We start from the raw sequence: 20,581 nt of genomic DNA, 5'->3' as shown, positions 1-20,581 counted from the left end.
TTTTTCAACTTAAATAAGTGTGTTTAAAGTCATTTCTGTGCCTGAAATTGGTCACAATTGAAGCTTTTGAGTAAGCAAAACTCTGTAAAAATGGCAATTTTGGTCACTGTTAGGGTTTAAAAAGTGGTTATTCAACATGAGGCACGATCCAATTTACATTTTGAATCATTTTTGGTACAGTCCAAAAAATCAATTTTCGGATGAAAAACGATGACTCCGGACCTGTCGAACGTTCCCAAAATGGTCAAAATGGATGAAATTTTAACATTTAATTTTTTGACTGTAAATGACTGTTGGATGTGAATTATGACTTTTTCAACTAAATTAAGTGTGTTTAAAGTCATTTCTGTGCCTGAAATTGGTCACAATTGAAGCTTTTGAGTAAGCAAAACTCTGTAAAAATGGCAATTTTGGTCACTGTTAGGGCTTAAAAAGTGGTTATTCAACATGAGGCACGATCCAATTTACATTATGAATCATTTTTGGTACAGTCCAAAAAATCCATTTTCGGATGAAAAACGATGACTCCGGACCTGTCGAACGTTCCCAAAATGGTCAATATGGATGAAATTTTAACGTAAAATTTTTTTACTGTAAATGACTGTTGGATGTGAATTATGACTTTTTCAACTAAAATAAATGTGTTGAAAGTCATTTCTGTGCCTGAAATTGGTCAAAAATGAAGCTTTTGAGTAAGCAAAACTCTGTAAAAATGGCAATTTTGGTCACTGTGAGGGCTTCAAAAGTGGTTATTCAACATGAGGCATGATCCAATTTACATTGTAAATCATTTTTGGTACAGTCCAAAAAATCAATTTTCGGATGAAAAACGATGACTCCGGACCTGTCGAACGTTCCCAAAATGGTCAATATGGATGAAATTTTAACATTTAATTTTTTGACTGTAAATGACTGTTGGATGTAAATTATGACTTTTTCAACTAAAATAAATGTGTTGAAAGTCATTTCTGTGCCTGAAATTGGTCAAAAATGAAGCTTTGGAGTAAGCAAAACTCTGTAAAAATGGCAATTTTGGTCACTGTGAGGCCTTAAAAAGTGGTTATTCAACATGAGGCACGATCCAATTTACATTATGAATCATTTTTGGTACAGTCCAAAAAAATCAATTTTCGGATGAAAAACGATGACTCCGGACCTGTCGAACGTTCCCAAAATGGTCAATATGGATACAATTTTAACATTTAACTTTTTTGACTGTAAATGACTGTTGGATGTGAATTATGACTTTTTCAACTTAAATAAGTGTGTTTAAAGTCATTTCTGTGCCTGAAATTGGTCACAATTGAAGCTTTTGAGTAAGCAAAACTCTGTAAAAATGGCAATTTTGGTCACTGTTAGGGTTTAAAAAGTGGTTATTCAACATGAGGCACGATCCAATTTACATTTTGAATCATTTTTGGTACAGTCCAAAAAATCAATTTTCGGATGAAAAACGATGACTCCGGACCTGTCGAACGTTCCCAAAATGGTCAATATGGATGAAATTTTAACATTTAATTTTTTTGACTGTAAATGACTGTTGGATGTGAATTATCACTTTTTCAACTAAAATAAATGTGTTGAAAGTCATTTCTGTGCCTGAAATTGGTCAAAAATGAAGCTTTTTAGTAAGCAAAACTCTGTAAAAATGGCAATTTTGGTCACTGTGAGGGCTTAAAAAGTGGTTATTCAACATGAGGCACGATCCAATTTACATTATGAATCATTTTTGGTACAGTCCAAAAAATCAATTTTCGGATGAAAAACGATGACTCCTGACCTGTCGAACGTTCCCAAAATGGTCAATATGGATGAAATTTTAACATTTAATTTTTTGACTGTAAATGACTGTTGGATGTGAATTATGACTTTTTCAACTTAAATAAGTGTGTTTAAAGTCATTTCTGTGCCTGAAATTGGTCACAATTGAAGCTTTTGAATAAGCAAAACTCTGTAAAAATGGCAATTTTGGTCACTGTTAGGGTTTAAAAAGTGGTTATTCAACATGAGGCACGATCCAATTTACATTTTGAATCATTTTTGGTACAGTCCAAAAAATCAATTTTCGGATGAAAAACGATGACTCCGGACATGTCGATCGTTCCCAAAATGGTCAATATGGATGAAATTTTAACATTTAATTTTTTGTCTGTAAATGACTGTTGGATGTGAATTGTGACTTTTTCAACTAAAATAAATGTGTTTAAAGTCATTTCTGTGCCTGGAATTGGTCAAAAATGAAGCTTTTGAGTAAGCAAAACTCTGTAAAAATGGCAATTTTGGTCACTGTGAGGGCTTAAAAAGTGGTTATTCAACATGAGGCACGATCCAATTTACATTATGAATCATTTTTGGTACAGTCCAAAAAATCAATTTTCGGATGAAAAACGATGACTCCTGACCTGTCGAACGTTCCCAAAATGGTCAATATGGATGAAATTTTAACATTTAATTTTTTGACTGTAAATGACTGTTGGATGTGAATTATGACTTTTTCAACTTAAATAAGTGTGTTTAAAGTCATTTCTGTGCCTGAAATTGGTCACAATTGAAGCTTTTGAATAAGCAAAACTCTGTAAAAATGGCAATTTTGGTCACTGTTAGGGTTTAAAAAGTGGTTATTCAACATGAGGCACGATCCAATTTACATTTTGAATCATTTTTGGTACAGTCCAAAAAATCAATTTTCGGATGAAAAACGATGACTCCGGACATGTCGATCGTTCCCAAAATGGTCAATATGGATGAAATTTTAACATTTAATTTTTTGTCTGTAAATGACTGTTGGATGTGAATTGTGACTTTTTCAACTAAAATAAATGTGTTTAAAGTCATTTCTGTGCCTGGAATTGGTCAAAAATGAAGCTTTTGAGTAAGCAAAACTCTGTAAAAATGGCAATTTTGGTCACTGTGAGGGCTTAAAAAGTGGTTATTCAACATGAGGCACGATCCAATTTACATTATGAATCATTTTTGGTACAGTCCAAAAAATCCATTTTCGGATGAAAAACGATGACTCCGGACCTGTCGAACTTTCCCAAAATGGTCAATATGGATGAAATTTTAACATTTAATTTTTTGACTGTAAATGACTGTTGGATGTGAATTATCACTTTTTCAACTAAAATAAATGTGTTGAAAGTCATTTCTGTGCCTGAAATTGGTCAAAAATGAAGCTTTGGAGTAAGCAAAACTCTGTAAAAATGGCAATTTTGGTCACTGTGAGGGCTTAAAAAGTGGTTATTCAACATGAGGCACGATCCAATTTACATTATGAATGATTTTTGGTACAGTCCAAAAAAATCAATTTTCGGATGAAAAACGATGACTCCGGACCTGTCGAACGTTCCCAAAATGGTCAATATGGATAAAATTTTAACATTTAATTTTTTGACTGTAAATGACTCTTGGATGTGAATTATGACTTTTTCAACTAAAATAAGTGTGTTTAAAGTCATTTCTGTGCCTGAATCTGGTCAAAATTGAAGCTTTTGAGTAAGAAAAACTCTGTAAAAATGGCAATTTTGGTCACTGTGAGGGCTTAAAAAGTGGTTATTCAACATGAGGCACGATCCAATTTACATTATGAATCATTTTTGGTACAGTCCAAAAAATCCATTTTCGGATGAAAAACGATGACTCCGGACCTGTCGAACGTTCCCAAAATGGTCAATATGGATGAAATTTTAACATTTATTTTTTTTACTGTAAATGACTGTTGGATGTGAATTATGACTTTTTCAACTAAAATAAGTGTGTTTAAAGTCATTTCTGTGCCTGAAATTGGTCAAAAATGAAGCTTTTGAGTAAGCAAAACTCTGTAAAAATTGCAATTTTGGTCACTGTGAGGGCTTAAAAAGTGGTTATTCAACATGAGGCACGATCCAATTTACATTTTGAATCATTTTTGGTACAGTCCAAAAAATCAATTTTCGGATGAAAAACGATGACTCCGGACCTGTGGAACGTTCCCAAAATGGTCAATATCGATGAAATTTTAACATTTAACTTTTTTGACTGTAAATGACTGTTGGATGTGAATTATGACTTTTTCAACTTAAATAAGTGTGTTTAAAGTCATTTCTGTGCCTGAAATTGGTCACAATTGAAGCTTTTGAGTAAGCAAAACTCTGTAAAAATGGCAATTTTGGTCACTGTTAGGGTTTAAAAAGTGGTTATTCAACATGAGGCACGATCCAATTTACATTTTGAATCATTTTTGGTACAGTCCAAAAAATCAATTTTCGGATGAAAAACGATGACTCCGGACCTGTCGAACGTTCCCAAAATGGTCAAAATGGATGAAATTTTAACATTTAATTTTTTGACTGTAAATGACTGTTGGATGTGAATTATGACTTTTTCAACTAAATTAAGTGTGTTTAAAGTCATTTCTGTGCCTGAAATTGGTCACAATTGAAGCTTTTGAGTAAGCAAAACTCTGTAAAAATGGCAATTTTGGTCACTGTTAGGGCTTAAAAAGTGGTTATTCAACATGAGGCACGATCCAATTTACATTATGAATCATTTTTGGTACAGTCCAAAAAATCCATTTTCGGATGAAAAACGATGACTCCGGACCTGTCGAACGTTCCCAAAATGGTCAATATGGATGAAATTTTAACGTAAAATTTTTTTACTGTAAATGACTGTTGGATGTGAATTATGACTTTTTCAACTAAAATAAATGTGTTGAAAGTCATTTCTGTGCCTGAAATTGGTCAAAAATGAAGCTTTTGAGTAAGCAAAACTCTGTAAAAATGGCAATTTTGGTCACTGTGAGGGCTTCAAAAGTGGTTATTCAACATGAGGCATGATCCAATTTACATTGTAAATCATTTTTGGTACAGTCCAAAAAATCAATTTTCGGATGAAAAACGATGACTCCGGACCTGTCGAACGTTCCCAAAATGGTCAATATGGATGAAATTTTAACATTTAATTTTTTGACTGTAAATGACTGTTGGATGTAAATTATGACTTTTTCAACTAAAATAAATGTGTTGAAAGTCATTTCTGTGCCTGAAATTGGTCAAAAATGAAGCTTTGGAGTAAGCAAAACTCTGTAAAAATGGCAATTTTGGTCACTGTGAGGCCTTAAAAAGTGGTTATTCAACATGAGGCACGATCCAATTTACATTATGAATCATTTTTGGTACAGTCCAAAAAAATCAATTTTCGGATGAAAAACGATGACTCCGGACCTGTCGAACGTTCCCAAAATGGTCAATATGGATACAATTTTAACATTTAACTTTTTTGACTGTAAATGACTGTTGGATGTGAATTATGACTTTTTCAACTTAAATAAGTGTGTTTAAAGTCATTTCTGTGCCTGAAATTGGTCACAATTGAAGCTTTTGAGTAAGCAAAACTCTGTAAAAATGGCAATTTTGGTCACTGTTAGGGTTTAAAAAGTGGTTATTCAACATGAGGCACGATCCAATTTACATTTTGAATCATTTTTGGTACAGTCCAAAAAATCAATTTTCGGATGAAAAACGATGACTCCGGACCTGTCGAACGTTCCCAAAATGGTCAATATGGATGAAATTTTAACATTTAATTTTTTTGACTGTAAATGACTGTTGGATGTGAATTATCACTTTTTCAACTAAAATAAATGTGTTGAAAGTCATTTCTGTGCCTGAAATTGGTCAAAAATGAAGCTTTTTAGTAAGCAAAACTCTGTAAAAATGGCAATTTTGGTCACTGTGAGGGCTTAAAAAGTGGTTATTCAACATGAGGCACGATCCAATTTACATTATGAATCATTTTTGGTACAGTCCAAAAAATCAATTTTCGGATGAAAAACGATGACTCCTGACCTGTCGAACGTTCCCAAAATGGTCAATATGGATGAAATTTTAACATTTAATTTTTTGACTGTAAATGACTGTTGGATGTGAATTATGACTTTTTCAACTTAAATAAGTGTGTTTAAAGTCATTTCTGTGCCTGAAATTGGTCACAATTGAAGCTTTTGAATAAGCAAAACTCTGTAAAAATGGCAATTTTGGTCACTGTTAGGGTTTAAAAAGTGGTTATTCAACATGAGGCACGATCCAATTTACATTTTGAATCATTTTTGGTACAGTCCAAAAAATCAATTTTCGGATGAAAAACGATGACTCCGGACATGTCGATCGTTCCCAAAATGGTCAATATGGATGAAATTTTAACATTTAATTTTTTGTCTGTAAATGACTGTTGGATGTGAATTGTGACTTTTTCAACTAAAATAAATGTGTTTAAAGTCATTTCTGTGCCTGGAATTGGTCAAAAATGAAGCTTTTGAGTAAGCAAAACTCTGTAAAAATGGCAATTTTGGTCACTGTGAGGGCTTAAAAAGTGGTTATTCAACATGAGGCACGATCCAATTTACATTATGAATCATTTTTGGTACAGTCCAAAAAATCCATTTTCGGATGAAAAACGATGACTCCGGACCTGTCGAACTTTCCCAAAATGGTCAATATGGATGAAATTTTAACATTTAATTTTTTGACTGTAAATGACTGTTGGATGTGAATTATTACTTTTTCAACTAAAATAAATGTGTTGAAAGTCATTTCTGTGCCTGAAATTGGTCAAAAATGAAGCTTTGGAGTAAGCAAAACTCTGTAAAAATGGCAATTTTGGTCACTGTGAGGGCTTAAAAAGTGGTTATTCAACATGAGGCACGATCCAATTTACATTATGAATGATTTTTGGTACAGTCCAAAAAAATCAATTTTCGGATGAAAAACGATGACTCCGGACCTGTCGAACGTTCCCAAAATGGTCAATATGGATAAAATTTTAACATTTAACTTTTTTGACTGTAAATGACTGTTGGATGTGAATTATGACTTTTTCAACTTAAATAAGTGTGTTTAAAGTCATTTCTGTGCCTGAAATTGGTCACAATTGAAGCTTTTGAGTAAGCAAAACTCTGTAAAAATGGCAATTTTGGTCACTGTTAGGGTTTAAAAAGTGGTTATTCAACATGAGGCACGATCCAATTTACATTTTGAATCATTTTTGGTACAGTCCAAAAAATCAATTTTCGGATGAAAAACGATGACTCCGGACCTGTCGAACGTTCCCAAAATGGTCAATATGGATGAAATTTTAACATTTAATTTTTTTGACTGTAAATGACTGTTGGATGTGAATTATCACTTTTTCAACTAAAATAAATGTGTTGAAAGTCATTTCTGTGCCTGAAATTGGTCAAAAATGAAGCTTTTGAGTAAGCAAAACTCTGTAAAAATGGCAATTTTGGTCACTGTGAGGGCTTAAAAAGTGGTTATTCAACATGAGGCACGATCCAATTTACATTATGAATCATTTTTGGTACAGTCCAAAAAATCAATTTTCGGATGAAAAACGATGACTCCTGACCTGTCGAACGTTCCCAAAATGGTCAATATGGATGAAATTTTAACATTTAATTTTTTGACTGTAAATGACTCTTGGATGTGAATTATGACTTTTTCAACTAAAATAAGTGTGTTTAAAGTCATTTCTGTGCCTGAATCTGGTCAAAATTGAAGCTTTTGAGTAAGAAAAACTCTGTAAAAATGGCAATTTTGGTCACTGTGAGGGCTTAAAAAGTGGTTATTCAACATGAGGCACGATCCAATTTACATTATGAATCATTTTTGGTACAGTCCAAAAAATCCATTTTCGGATGAAAAACGATGACTCCGGACCTGTCGAACGTTCCCAAAATGGTCAATATGGATGAAATTTTAACATTTATTTTTTTTACTGTAAATGACTGTTGGATGTGAATTATGACTTTTTCAACTAAAATAAGTGTGTTTAAAGTCATTTCTGTGCCTGAAATTGGTCACAATTGAAGCTTTTGAGTAAGCAAAACTCTGTAAAAATGGCAATTTTGGTCACTGTTAGGGCTTAAAAAGTGGTTATTCAACATGAGGCACGATCCAATTTACATTATGAATCATTTTTGGTACAGTCCAAAAAATCCATTTTCGGATGAAAAACGATGACTCCGGACCTGTCGAACGTTCCCAAAATGGTCAATATGGATGAAATTTTAACGTTAAATTTTTTTACTGTAAATGACTGTTGGATGTGAATTATGACTTTTTCAACTAAAATAAATGTGTTGAAAGTCATTTCTGTGCCTGAAATTGGTCAAAAATGAAGCTTTTGAGTAAGCAAAACTCTGTAAAAATGGCAATTTTGGTCACTGTGAGGGCTTCAAAAGTGGTTATTCAACATGAGGCATGATCCAATTTACATTGTAAATCATTTTTGGTACAGTCCAAAAAATCAATTTTCGGATGAAAAACGATGACTCCGGACCTGTCGAACGTTCCCAAAATGGTCAATATGGATGAAATTTTAACATTTAATTTTTTGACTGTAAATGACTGTTGGATGTAAATTATGACTTTTTCAACTAAAATAAATGTGTTGAAAGTCATTCTGTGCCTGAAATTGGTCAAAAATGAAGCTTTGGAGTAAGCAAAACTCTGTAAAAATGGCAATTTTGGTCACTGTGAGGCCTTAAAAAGTGGTTATTCAACATGAGGCACGATCCAATTTACATTATGAATCATTTTTGGTACAGTCCAAAAAAATCAATTTTCGGATGAAAAACGATGACTCCGGACCTGTCGAACGTTCCCAAAATGGTCAATATGGATACAATTTTAACATTTAACTTTTTTGACTGTAAATGACTGTTGGATGTGAATTATGACTTTTTCAACTTAAATAAGTGTGTTTAAAGTCATTTCTGTGCCTGAAATTGGTCACAATTGAAGCTTTTGAGTAAGCAAAACTCTGTAAAAATGGCAATTTTGGTCACTGTTAGGGTTTAAAAAGTGGTTATTCAACATGAGGCACGATCCAATTTACATTTTGAATCATTTTTGGTACAGTCCAAAAAATCAATTTTCGGATGAAAAACGATGACTCCGGACCTGTCGAACGTTCCCAAAATGGTCAATATGGATGAAATTTTAACATTTAATTTTTTTGACTGTAAATGACTGTTGGATGTGAATTATCACTTTTTCAACTAAAATAAATGTGTTGAAAGTCATTTCTGTGCCTGAAATTGGTCAAAAATGAAGCTTTTGAGTAAGCAAAACTCTGTAAAAATGGCAATTTTGGTCACTGTGAGGGCTTAAAAAGTGGTTATTCAACATGAGGCACGATCCAATTTACATTATGAATCATTTTTGGTACAGTCCAAAAAATCAATTTTCGGATGAAAAACGATGACTCCTGACCTGTCGAACGTTCCCAAAATGGTCAATATGGATGAAATTTTAACATTTAATTTTTTGACTGTAAATGACTCTTGGATGTGAATTATGACTTTTTCAACTAAAATAAGTGTGTTTAAAGTCATTTCTGTGCCTGAATCTGGTCAAAATTGAAGCTTTTGAGTAAGAAAAACTCTGTAAAAATGGCAATTTTGGTCACTGTGAGGGCTTAAAAAGTGGTTATTCAACATGAGGCACGATCCAATTTACATTATGAATCATTTTTGGTACAGTCCAAAAAATCCATTTTCGGATGAAAAACGATGACTCCGGACCTGTCGAACGTTCCCAAAATGGTCAATATGGATGAAATTTTAACATTTATTTTTTTTACTGTAAATGACTGTTGGATGTGAATTATGACTTTTTCAACTAAAATAAGTGTGTTTAAAGTCATTTCTGTGCCTGAAATTGGTCACAATTGAAGCTTTTGAGTAAGCAAAACTCTGTAAAAATGGCAATTTTGGTCACTGTTAGGGCTTAAAAAGTGGTTATTCAACATGAGGCACGATCCAATTTACATTATGAATCATTTTTGGTACAGTCCAAAAAATCCATTTTCGGATGAAAAACGATGACTCCGGACCTGTCGAACGTTCCCAAAATGGTCAATATGGATGAAATTTTAACGTTAAATTTTTTTACTGTAAATGACTGTTGGATGTGAATTATGACTTTTTCAACTAAAATAAATGTGTTGAAAGTCATTTCTGTGCCTGAAATTGGTCAAAAATGAAGCTTTTGAGTAAGCAAAACTCTGTAAAAATGGCAATTTTGGTCACTGTGAGGGCTTCAAAAGTGGTTATTCAACATGAGGCATGATCCAATTTACATTGTAAATCATTTTTGGTACAGTCCAAAAAATCAATTTTCGGATGAAAAACGATGACTCCGGACCTGTCGAACGTTCCCAAAATGGTCAATATGGATGAAATTTTAACATTTAATTTTTTGACTGTAAATGACTGTTGGATGTAAATTATGACTTTTTCAACTAAAATAAATGTGTTGAAAGTCATTCTGTGCCTGAAATTGGTCAAAAATGAAGCTTTGGAGTAAGCAAAACTCTGTAAAAATGGCAATTTTGGTCACTGTGAGGCCTTAAAAAGTGGTTATTCAACATGAGGCACGATCCAATTTACATTATGAATCATTTTTGGTACAGTCCAAAAAAATCAATTTTCGGATGAAAAACGATGACTCCGGACCTGTCGAACGTTCCCAAAATGGTCAATATGGATACAATTTTAACATTTAACTTTTTTGACTGTAAATGACTGTTGGATGTGAATTATGACTTTTTCAACTTAAATAAGTGTGTTTAAAGTCATTTCTGTGCCTGAAATTGGTCACAATTGAAGCTTTTGAGTAAGCAAAACTCTGTAAAAATGGCAATTTTGGTCACTGTTAGGGTTTAAAAAGTGGTTATTCAACATGAGGCACGATCCAATTTACATTTTGAATCATTTTTGGTACAGTCCAAAAAATCAATTTTCGGATGAAAAACGATGACTCCGGACCTGTCGAACGTTCCCAAAATGGTCAATATGGATGAAATTTTAACATTTAATTTTTTTGACTGTAAATGACTGTTGGATGTGAATTATCACTTTTTCAACTAAAATAAATGTGTTGAAAGTCATTTCTGTGCCTGAAATTGGTCAAAAATGAAGCTTTTGAGTAAGCAAAACTCTGTAAAAATGGCAATTTTGGTCACTGTGAGGGCTTAAAAAGTGGTTATTCAACATGAGGCACGATCCAATTTACATTATGAATCATTTTTGGTACAGTCCAAAAAATCAATTTTCGGATGAAAAACGATGACTCCTGACCTGTCGAACGTTCCCAAAATGGTCAATATGGATGAAATTTTAACATTTAATTTTTTGACTGTAAATGACTGTTGGATGTGAATTATGACTTTTTCAACTTAAATAAGTGTGTTTAAAGTCATTTCTGTGCCTGAAATTGGTCACAATTGAAGCTTTTGAATAAGCAAAACTCTGTAAAAATGGCAATTTTGGTCACTGTTAGGGTTTAAAAAGTGGTTATTCAACATGAGGCACGATCCAATTTACATTTTGAATCATTTTTGGTACAGTCCAAAAAAATCAATTTTCGGATGAAAAACGATGACTCCGGACATGTCGATCGTTCCCAAAATGGTCAATATGGATGAAATTTTAACATTTAATTTTTTGTCTGTAAATGACTGTTGGATGTGAATTGTGACTTTTTCAACTAAAATAAATGTGTTTAAAGTCATTTCTGTGCCTGGAATTGGTCAAAAATGAAGCTTTTGAGTAAGCAAAACTCTGTAAAAATGGCAATTTTGGTCACTGTGAGGGCTTAAAAAGTGGTTATTCAACATGAGGCACGATCCAATTTACATTATGAATCATTTTTGGTACAGTCCAAAAAATCCATTTTCGGATGAAAAACGATGACTCCGGACCTGTCGAACTTTCCCAAAATGGTCAATATGGATGAAATTTTAACATTTAATTTTTTGACTGTAAATGACTGTTGGATGTGAATTATCACTTTTTCAACTAAAATAAATGTGTTGAAAGTCATTTCTGTGCCTGAAATTGGTCAAAAATGAAGCTTTGGAGTAAGCAAAACTCTGTAAAAATGGCAATTTTGGTCACTGTGAGGGCTTAAAAAGTGGTTATTCAACATGAGGCACGATCCAATTTACATTATGAATCATTTTTGGTACAGTCCAAAAAATCCATTTTCGGATGAAAAACGATGACTCCGGACCTGTCGAACGTTCCCAAAATGGTCAATATGGATGACATTTTAACATTTATTTTTTTTACTGTAAATGACTGTTGGATGTGAATTATGACTTTTTCAACTAAAATAAGTGTGTTTAAAGTCATTTCTGTGCCTGAAATTGGTCAAAAATGAAGCTTTTGAGTAAGCAAAACTCTGTAAAAATTGCAATTTTGGTCACTGTGAGGGCTTAAAAAGTGGTTATTCAACATGAGGCACGATCCAATTTACATTTTGAATCATTTTTGGTACAGTCCAAAAAATCAATTTTCGGATGAAAAACGATGACTCCGGACCTGTGGAACGTTCCCAAAATGGTCAATATCGATGAAATTTTAACATTTAACTTTTTTGACTGTAAATGACTGTTGGATGTGAATTATGACTTTTTCAACTTAAATAAGTGTGTTTAAAGTCATTTCTGTGCCTGAAATTGGTCACAATTGAAGCTTTTGAGTAAGCAAAACTCTGTAAAAATGGCAATTTTGGTCACTGTTAGGGTTTAAAAAGTGGTTATTCAACATGAGGCACGATCCAATTTACATTTTGAATCATTTTTGGTACAGTCCAAAAAATCAATTTTCGGATGAAAAACGATGACTCCGGACCTGTCGAACGTTCCCAAAATGGTCAAAATGGATGAAATTTTAACATTTAATTTTTTGACTGTAAATGACTGTTGGATGTGAATTATGACTTTTTCAACTAAATTAAGTGTGTTTAAAGTCATTTCTGTGCCTGAAATTGGTCACAATTGAAGCTTTTGAGTAAGCAAAACTCTGTAAAAATGGCAATTTTGGTCACTGTTAGGGCTTAAAAAGTGGTTATTCAACATGAGGCACGATCCAATTTACATTATGAATCATTTTTGGTACAGTCCAAAAAATCCATTTTCGGATGAAAAACGATGACTCCGGACCTGTCGAACGTTCCCAAAATGGTCAATATGGATGAAATTTTAACGTTAAATTTTTTTACTGTAAATGACTGTTGGATGTGAATTATGACTTTTTCAACTAAAATAAATGTGTTGAAAGTCATTTCTGTGCCTGAAATTGGTCAAAAATGAAGCTTTTGAGTAAGCAAAACTCTGTAAAAATGGCAATTTTGGTCACTGTGAGGGCTTCAAAAGTGGTTATTCAACATGAGGCATGATCCAATTTACATTGTAAATCATTTTTGGTACAGTCCAAAAAATCAATTTTCGGATGAAAAACGATGACTCCGGACCTGTCGAACGTTCCCAAAATGGTCAATATGGATGAAATTTTAACATTTAATTTTTTGACTGTAAATGACTGTTGGATGTAAATTATGACTTTTTCAACTAAAATAAATGTGTTGAAAGTCATTTCTGTGCCTGAAATTGGTCAAAAATGAAGCTTTGGAGTAAGCAAAACTCTGTAAAAATGGCAATTTTGGTCACTGTGAGGCCTTAAAAAGTGGTTATTCAACATGAGGCACGATCCAATTTACATTATGAATCATTTTTGGTACAGTCCAAAAAAATCAATTTTCGGATGAAAAACGATGACTCCGGACCTGTCGAACGTTCCCAAAATGGTCAATATGGATACAATTTTAACATTTAACTTTTTTGACTGTAAATGACTGTTGGATGTGAATTATGACTTTTTCAACTTAAATAAGTGTGTTTAAAGTCATTTCTGTGCCTGAAATTGGTCACAATTGAAGCTTTTGAGTAAGCAAAACTCTGTAAAAATGGCAATTTTGGTCACTGTTAGGGTTTAAAAAGTGGTTATTCAACATGAGGCACGATCCAATTTACATTTTGAATCATTTTTGGTACAGTCCAAAAAATCAATTTTCGGATGAAAAACGATGACTCCGGACCTGTCGAACGTTCCCAAAATGGTCAATATGGATGAAATTTTAACATTTAATTTTTTTGACTGTAAATGACTGTTGGATGTGAATTATCACTTTTTCAACTAAAATAAATGTGTTGAAAGTCATTTCTGTGCCTGAAATTGGTCAAAAATGAAGCTTTTGAGTAAGCAAAACTCTGTAAAAATGGCAATTTTGGTCACTGTGAGGGCTTAAAAAGTGGTTATTCAACATGAGGCACGATCCAATTTACATTATGAATCATTTTTGGTACAGTCCAAAAAATCAATTTTCGGATGAAAAACGATGACTCCTGACCTGTCGAACGTTCCCAAAATGGTCAATATGGATGAAATTTTAACATTTAATTTTTTGACTGTAAATGACTGTTGGATGTGAATTATGACTTTTTCAACTTAAATAAGTGTGTTTAAAGTCATTTCTGTGCCTGAAATTGGTCACAATTGAAGCTTTTGAATAAGCAAAACTCTGTAAAAATGGCAATTTTGGTCACTGTTAGGGTTTAAAAAGTGGTTATTCAACATGAGGCACGATCCAATTTACATTTTGAATCATTTTTGGTACAGTCCAAAAAATCAATTTTCGGATGAAAAACGATGACTCCGGACATGTCGATCGTTCCCAAAATGGTCAATATGGATGAAATTTTAACATTTAATTTTTTGTCTGTAAATGACTGTTGGATGTGAATTGTGACTTTTTCAACTAAAATAAATGTGTTTAAAGTCATTTCTGTGCCTGGAATTGGTCAAAAATGAAGCTTTTGAGTAAGCAAAACTCTGTAAAAATGGCAATTTTGGTCACTGTGAGGGCTTAAAAAGTGGTTATTCAACATGAGGCACGATCCAATTTACATTATGAATCATTTTTGGTACAGTCCAAAAAATCCATTTTCGGATGAAAAACGATGACTCCGGACCTGTCGAACTTTCCCAAAATGGTCAATATGGATGAAATTTTAACATTTAATTTTTTGACTGTAAATGACTGTTGGATGTGAATTATCACTTTTTCAACTAAAATAAATGTGTTGAAAGTCATTTCTGTGCCTGAAATTGGTCAAAAATGAAGCTTTGGAGTAAGCAAAACTCTGTAAAAATGGCAATTTTGGTCACTGTGAGGGCTTAAAAAGTGGTTATTCAACATGAGGCACGATCCAATTTACATTATGAATGATTTTTGGTACAGTCCAAAAAAATCAATTTTCGGATGAAAAACGATGACTCCGGACCTGTCGAACGTTCCCAAAATGGTCAATATGGATAAAATTTTAACATTTAACTTTTTTGACTGTAAATGACTGTTGGATGTGAATTATGACTTTTTCAACTTAAATAAGTGTGTTTAAAGTCATTTCTGTGCCTGAAATTGGTCACAATTGAAGCTTTTGAGTAAGCAAAACTCTGTAAAAATGGCAATTTTGGTCACTGTTAGGGTTTAAAAAGTGGTTATTCAACATGAGGCACGATCCAATTTACATTTTGAATCATTTTTGGTACAGTCCAAAAAATCAATTTTCGGATGAAAAACGATGACTCCGGACCTGTCGAACGTTCCCAAAATGGTCAATATGGATGAAATTTTAACATTTAATTTTTTTGACTGTAAATGACTGTTGGATGTGAATTATCACTTTTTCAACTAAAATAAATGTGTTGAAAGTCATTTCTGTGCCTGAAATTGGTCAAAAATGAAGCTTTTGAGTAAGCAAAACTCTGTAAAAATGTCAATTTTGGTCACTGTGAGGGCTTAAAAAGTGGTTATTCAACATGAGGCACGATCCAATTTACATTATGAATCATTTTTGGTACAGTCCAAAAAATCAATTTTCGGATGAAAAACGATGACTCCTGACCTGTCGAACGTTCCCAAAATGGTCAATATGGATGAAATTTTAACATTTAATTTTTTGACTGTAAATGACTCTTGGATGTGAATTATGACTTTTTCAACTAAAATAAGTGTGTTTAAAGTCATTTCTGTGCCTGAATCTGGTCAAAATTGAAGCTTTTGAGTAAGAAAAACTCTGTAAAAATGGCAATTTTGGTCACTGTGAGGGCTTAAAAAGTGGTTATTCAACATGAGGCACGATCCAATTTACATTATGAATCATTTTTGGTACAGTCCAAAAAATCCATTTTCGGATGAAAAACGATGACTCCGGACCTGTCGAACGTTCCCAAAATGGTCAATATGGATGAAATTTTAACATTTATTTTTTTTACTGTAAATGACTGTTGGATGTGAATTATGACTTTTTCAACTAAAATAAGTGTGTTTAAAGTCATTTCTGTGCCTGAAATTGGTCACAATTGAAGCTTTTGAGTAAGCAAAACTCTGTAAAAATGGCAATTTTGGTCACTGTTAGGGCTTAAAAAGTGGTTATTCAACATGAGGCACGATCCAATTTACATTATGAATCATTTTTGGTACAGTCCAAAAAATCCATTTTCGGATGAAAAACGATGACTCCGGACCTGTCGAACGTTCCCAAAATGGTCAATATGGATGAAATTTTAACGTTAAATTTTTTTACTGTAAATGACTGTTGGATGTGAATTATGACTTTTTCAACTAAAATAAATGTGTTGAAAGTCATTTCTGTGCCTGAAATTGGTCAAAAATGAAGCTTTTGAGTAAGCAAAACTCTGTAAAAATGGCAATTTTGGTCACTGTGAGGGCTTCAAAAGTGGTTATTCAACATGAGGCATGATCCAATTTACATTGTAAATCATTTTTGGTACAGTCCAAAAAATCAATTTTCGGATGAAAAACGATGACTCCGGACCTGTCGAACGTTCCCAAAATGGTCAATATGGATGAAATTTTAACATTTAATTTTTTGACTGTAAATGACTGTTGGATGTAAATTATGACTTTTTCAACTAAAATAAATGTGTTGAAAGTCATTTCTGTGCCTGAAATTGGTCAAAAATGAAGCTTTGGAGTAAGCAAAACTCTGTAAAAATGGCAATTTTGGTCACTGTGAGGCCTTAAAAAGTGGTTATTCAACATGAGGCACGATCCAATTTACATTATGAATCATTTTTGGTACAGTCCAAAAAAATCAATTTTCGGATGAAAAACGATGACTCCGGACCTGTCGAACGTTCCCAAAATGGTCAATATGGATACAATTTTAACATTTAACTTTTTTGACTGTAAATGACTGTTGGATGTGAATTATGACTTTTTCAACTTAAATAAGTGTGTTTAAAGTCATTTCTGTGCCTGAAATTGGTCACAATTGAAGCTTTTGAGTAAGCAAAACTCTGTAAAAATGGCAATTTTGGTCACTGTTAGGGTTTAAAAAGTGGTTATTCAACATGAGGCACGATCCAATTTACATTTTGAATCATTTTTGGTACAGTCCAAAAAATCAATTTTCGGATGAAAAACGATGACTCCGGACCTGTCGAACGTTCCCAAAATGGTCAATATGGATGAAATTTTAACATTTAATTTTTTTGACTGTAAATGACTGTTGGATGTGAATTATCACTTTTTCAACTAAAATAAATGTGTTGAAAGTCATTTCTGTGCCTGAAATTGGTCAAAAATGAAGCTTTTGAGTAAGCAAAACTCTGTAAAAATGGCAATTTTGGTCACTGTGAGGGCTTAAAAAGTGGTTATTCAACATGACGCACGATCCAATTTACATTATGAATCATTTTTGGTACAGTCCAAAAAATCAATTTTCGGATGAAAAACGATGACTCCTGACCTGTCGAACGTTCCCAAAATGGTCAATATGGATGAAATTTTAACATTTAATTTTTTGACTGTAAATGACTGTTGGATGTGAATTATGACTTTTTCAACTTAAATAAGTGTGTTTAAAGTCATTTCTGTGCCTGAAATTGGTCACAATTGAAGCTTTTGAATAAGCAAAACTCTGTAAAAATGGCAATTTTGGTCACTGTTAGGGTTTAAAAAGTGGTTATTCAACATGAGGCACGATCCAATTTACATTTTGAATCATTTTTGGTACAGTCCAAAAAAATCAATTTTCGGATGAAAAACGATGACTCCGGACATGTCGATCGTTCCCAAAATGGTCAATATGGATGAAATTTTAACATTTAATTTTTTGTCTGTAAATGACTGTTGGATGTGAATTGTGACTTTTTCAACTAAAATAAATGTGTTTAAAGTCATTTCTGTGCCTGGAATTGGTCAAAAATGAAGCTTTTGAGTAAGCAAAACTCTGTAAAAATGGCAATTTTGGTCACTGTGAGGGCTTAAAAAGTGGTTATTCAACATGAGGCACGATCCAATTTACATTATGAATCATTTTTGGTACAGTCCAAAAAATCCATTTTCGGATGAAAAACGATGACTCCGGACCTGTCGAACTTTCCCAAAATGGTCAATATGGATGAAATTTTAACATTTAATTTTTTGACTGTAAATGACTGTTGGATGTGAATTATCACTTTTTCAACTAAAATAAATGTGTTGAAAGTCATTTCTGTGCCTGAAATTGGTCAAAAATGAAGCTTTGGAGTAAGCAAAACTCTGTAAAAATGGCAATTTTGGTCACTGTGAGGGCTTAAAAAGTGGTTATTCAACATGAGGCACGATCCAATTTACATTATGAATCATTTTTGGTACAGTCCAAAAAATCCATTTTCGGATGAAAAACGATGACTCCGGACCTGTCGAACATTCCCAAAATGGTCAATATGGATGAAATTTTAACATTTAATTTTTTGACTGTAAATGACTGTTGGATGTGAATTATCACTTTTTCAACAAAAATAGGTGTGTTTAAAGTCATTTCTGTGCCTGAAATTGGTCAAAAATGAAGCTTTTGAGTAAGCAAAACTCTGTAAAAATAGCAATTTTGGTCACTGTGAGGGCTTAAAAAGTGGTTATTCAACATGAGGCACGATCCAATTTACATTATGAATCATTTTTGGTACAGTCCAAAAAATCAATTTTCGGATGAAAAACGATGACTCCGGACCTGTCGAACGTTCCCAAAATGGTCAATATGGATGAAATTTTAACATTTAATTTTTTGACTGTAAATGACTGTTGGATGTGAATTATGACTTTTTCAACTAAAATAAATGTGTTTAAAGTAATTTCTGTGCCTGAAATTGGTCAAAAATGAAGCTTTTGAGTAAGCAAAACTCTGTAAAAATGGCAATTTTGGTCACTGTGAGGGTTTAAAAAGTGGTTATTCAACATGAGGCACGATCCAATTTACATTTTGAATCATTTTTGATACAGTCCAAAAAACTCAATTTTCGGATGAAAAACGATGACTCCGAACCTGTCGAACATTCCCAAAAAGGTCAATATGGATGAAATTTTAACATTTAATTTTTTGACTGTAAATGACTGTTGGATGTGAATTATGACTTTTTCAACTAAAATAAATGTGTTGAAAGTCATTTCTGTGCCTGAAATTGGTCAAAAATGAAGCTTTTGAGTAAGCAAAACTCTGTAAACATGGCAATTTTGGTCACTGTGAGGGCTTAAAAAGTGGTTATTCAACATGAGGCACGATCCAATTTACATTATGAATCATTTTTGGTACAGTCCAAAAAATCCATTTTCGGATGAAAAACGTTGACTCCGGACCTGTCGAACGTTCCCAAAATGGTCAATATGGATGAAATTTTAACATGTAATTTTTTGACTGTAAATGACTGTTGGATGTGAATTATGACTTTTTCAACTAAAATAGGTGTGTTTAAAGTCATTTCTGTGCCTGAAATTGGTCAAAATTGAAGCTTTTGAGTAAGCAAAACTCTGTAAAAATGGCAATTTTGGTCACTGTGAGGGTTTAAAAAGTGTTTATTCAACATGAGGCACGATCCAATTTACATTTTGAATCATTTTTGGTACAGTCCAAAAAATCAATTTTCGGATGAAAAACGATGACTCCGGACCTGTCGAACGTTCCCAAAATGGTCAATATGGATGAAATTTTAACATTTAATTTTTTGACTGTAAATGTCTCTTGGATGTGAATTATGACTTTTTCAACTAAAATAAGTGTGTTTAAAGTCATTTCTGTGCCTGAAATTGGTCAAAATTGAAGCTTTTGAGTAAGCAAAACTCTGTAAAAATGGCAATTTTGGTCACTGTTAGGGTTTAAAAAGTGATTATTCAACATGAGGCACGATCCAATTTACATTTTGAATCATTTTTGGTACAGTCCAAAAAATCCATTTTCGGATGAAAAACGATGACTCCGGACCTGTCGATCGTTCCCAAAATGGTCAATATGGATGAAATTTTAACATGTAATTTTTTGACTGTAAATGACTGTTGGATGTGAATTATGACTTTTTCAACTAAAATAGGTGTGTTTAAAGTCATTTCTGTGCCTGAAATTGGTCAAAATTGAAGCTTTTGAGTAAGCAAAACTCTGTAAAAATGGCAATTTTGGTCACTGTGAGGGTTTAAAAAGTGTTTATTCAACATGAGGCACGATCCAATTTACATTTTGAATCATTTTTGGTACAGTCCAAAAAAATCAATTTTCGGATGAAAAACGATGACTCCGGACCTGTCGATCGTTCCCAAAATGGTCAATATGGATGAAATTTTAACATTTAATTTTTTGACTGTAAATGACTGTTGGATGTGAATTATGACTTTTTCAACTAAAATAAATGTGTTTA

Source organism: Lissotriton helveticus, chromosome 6 (assembly GCF_964261635.1).
Source record: "Lissotriton helveticus chromosome 6, aLisHel1.1, whole genome shotgun sequence".
NCBI lineage: Eukaryota > Metazoa > Chordata > Amphibia > Caudata > Salamandridae > Lissotriton > Lissotriton helveticus.
The sequence above is the reverse complement of the archived record's forward strand: the minus strand, read 5'-3'. Positions refer to the sequence as shown.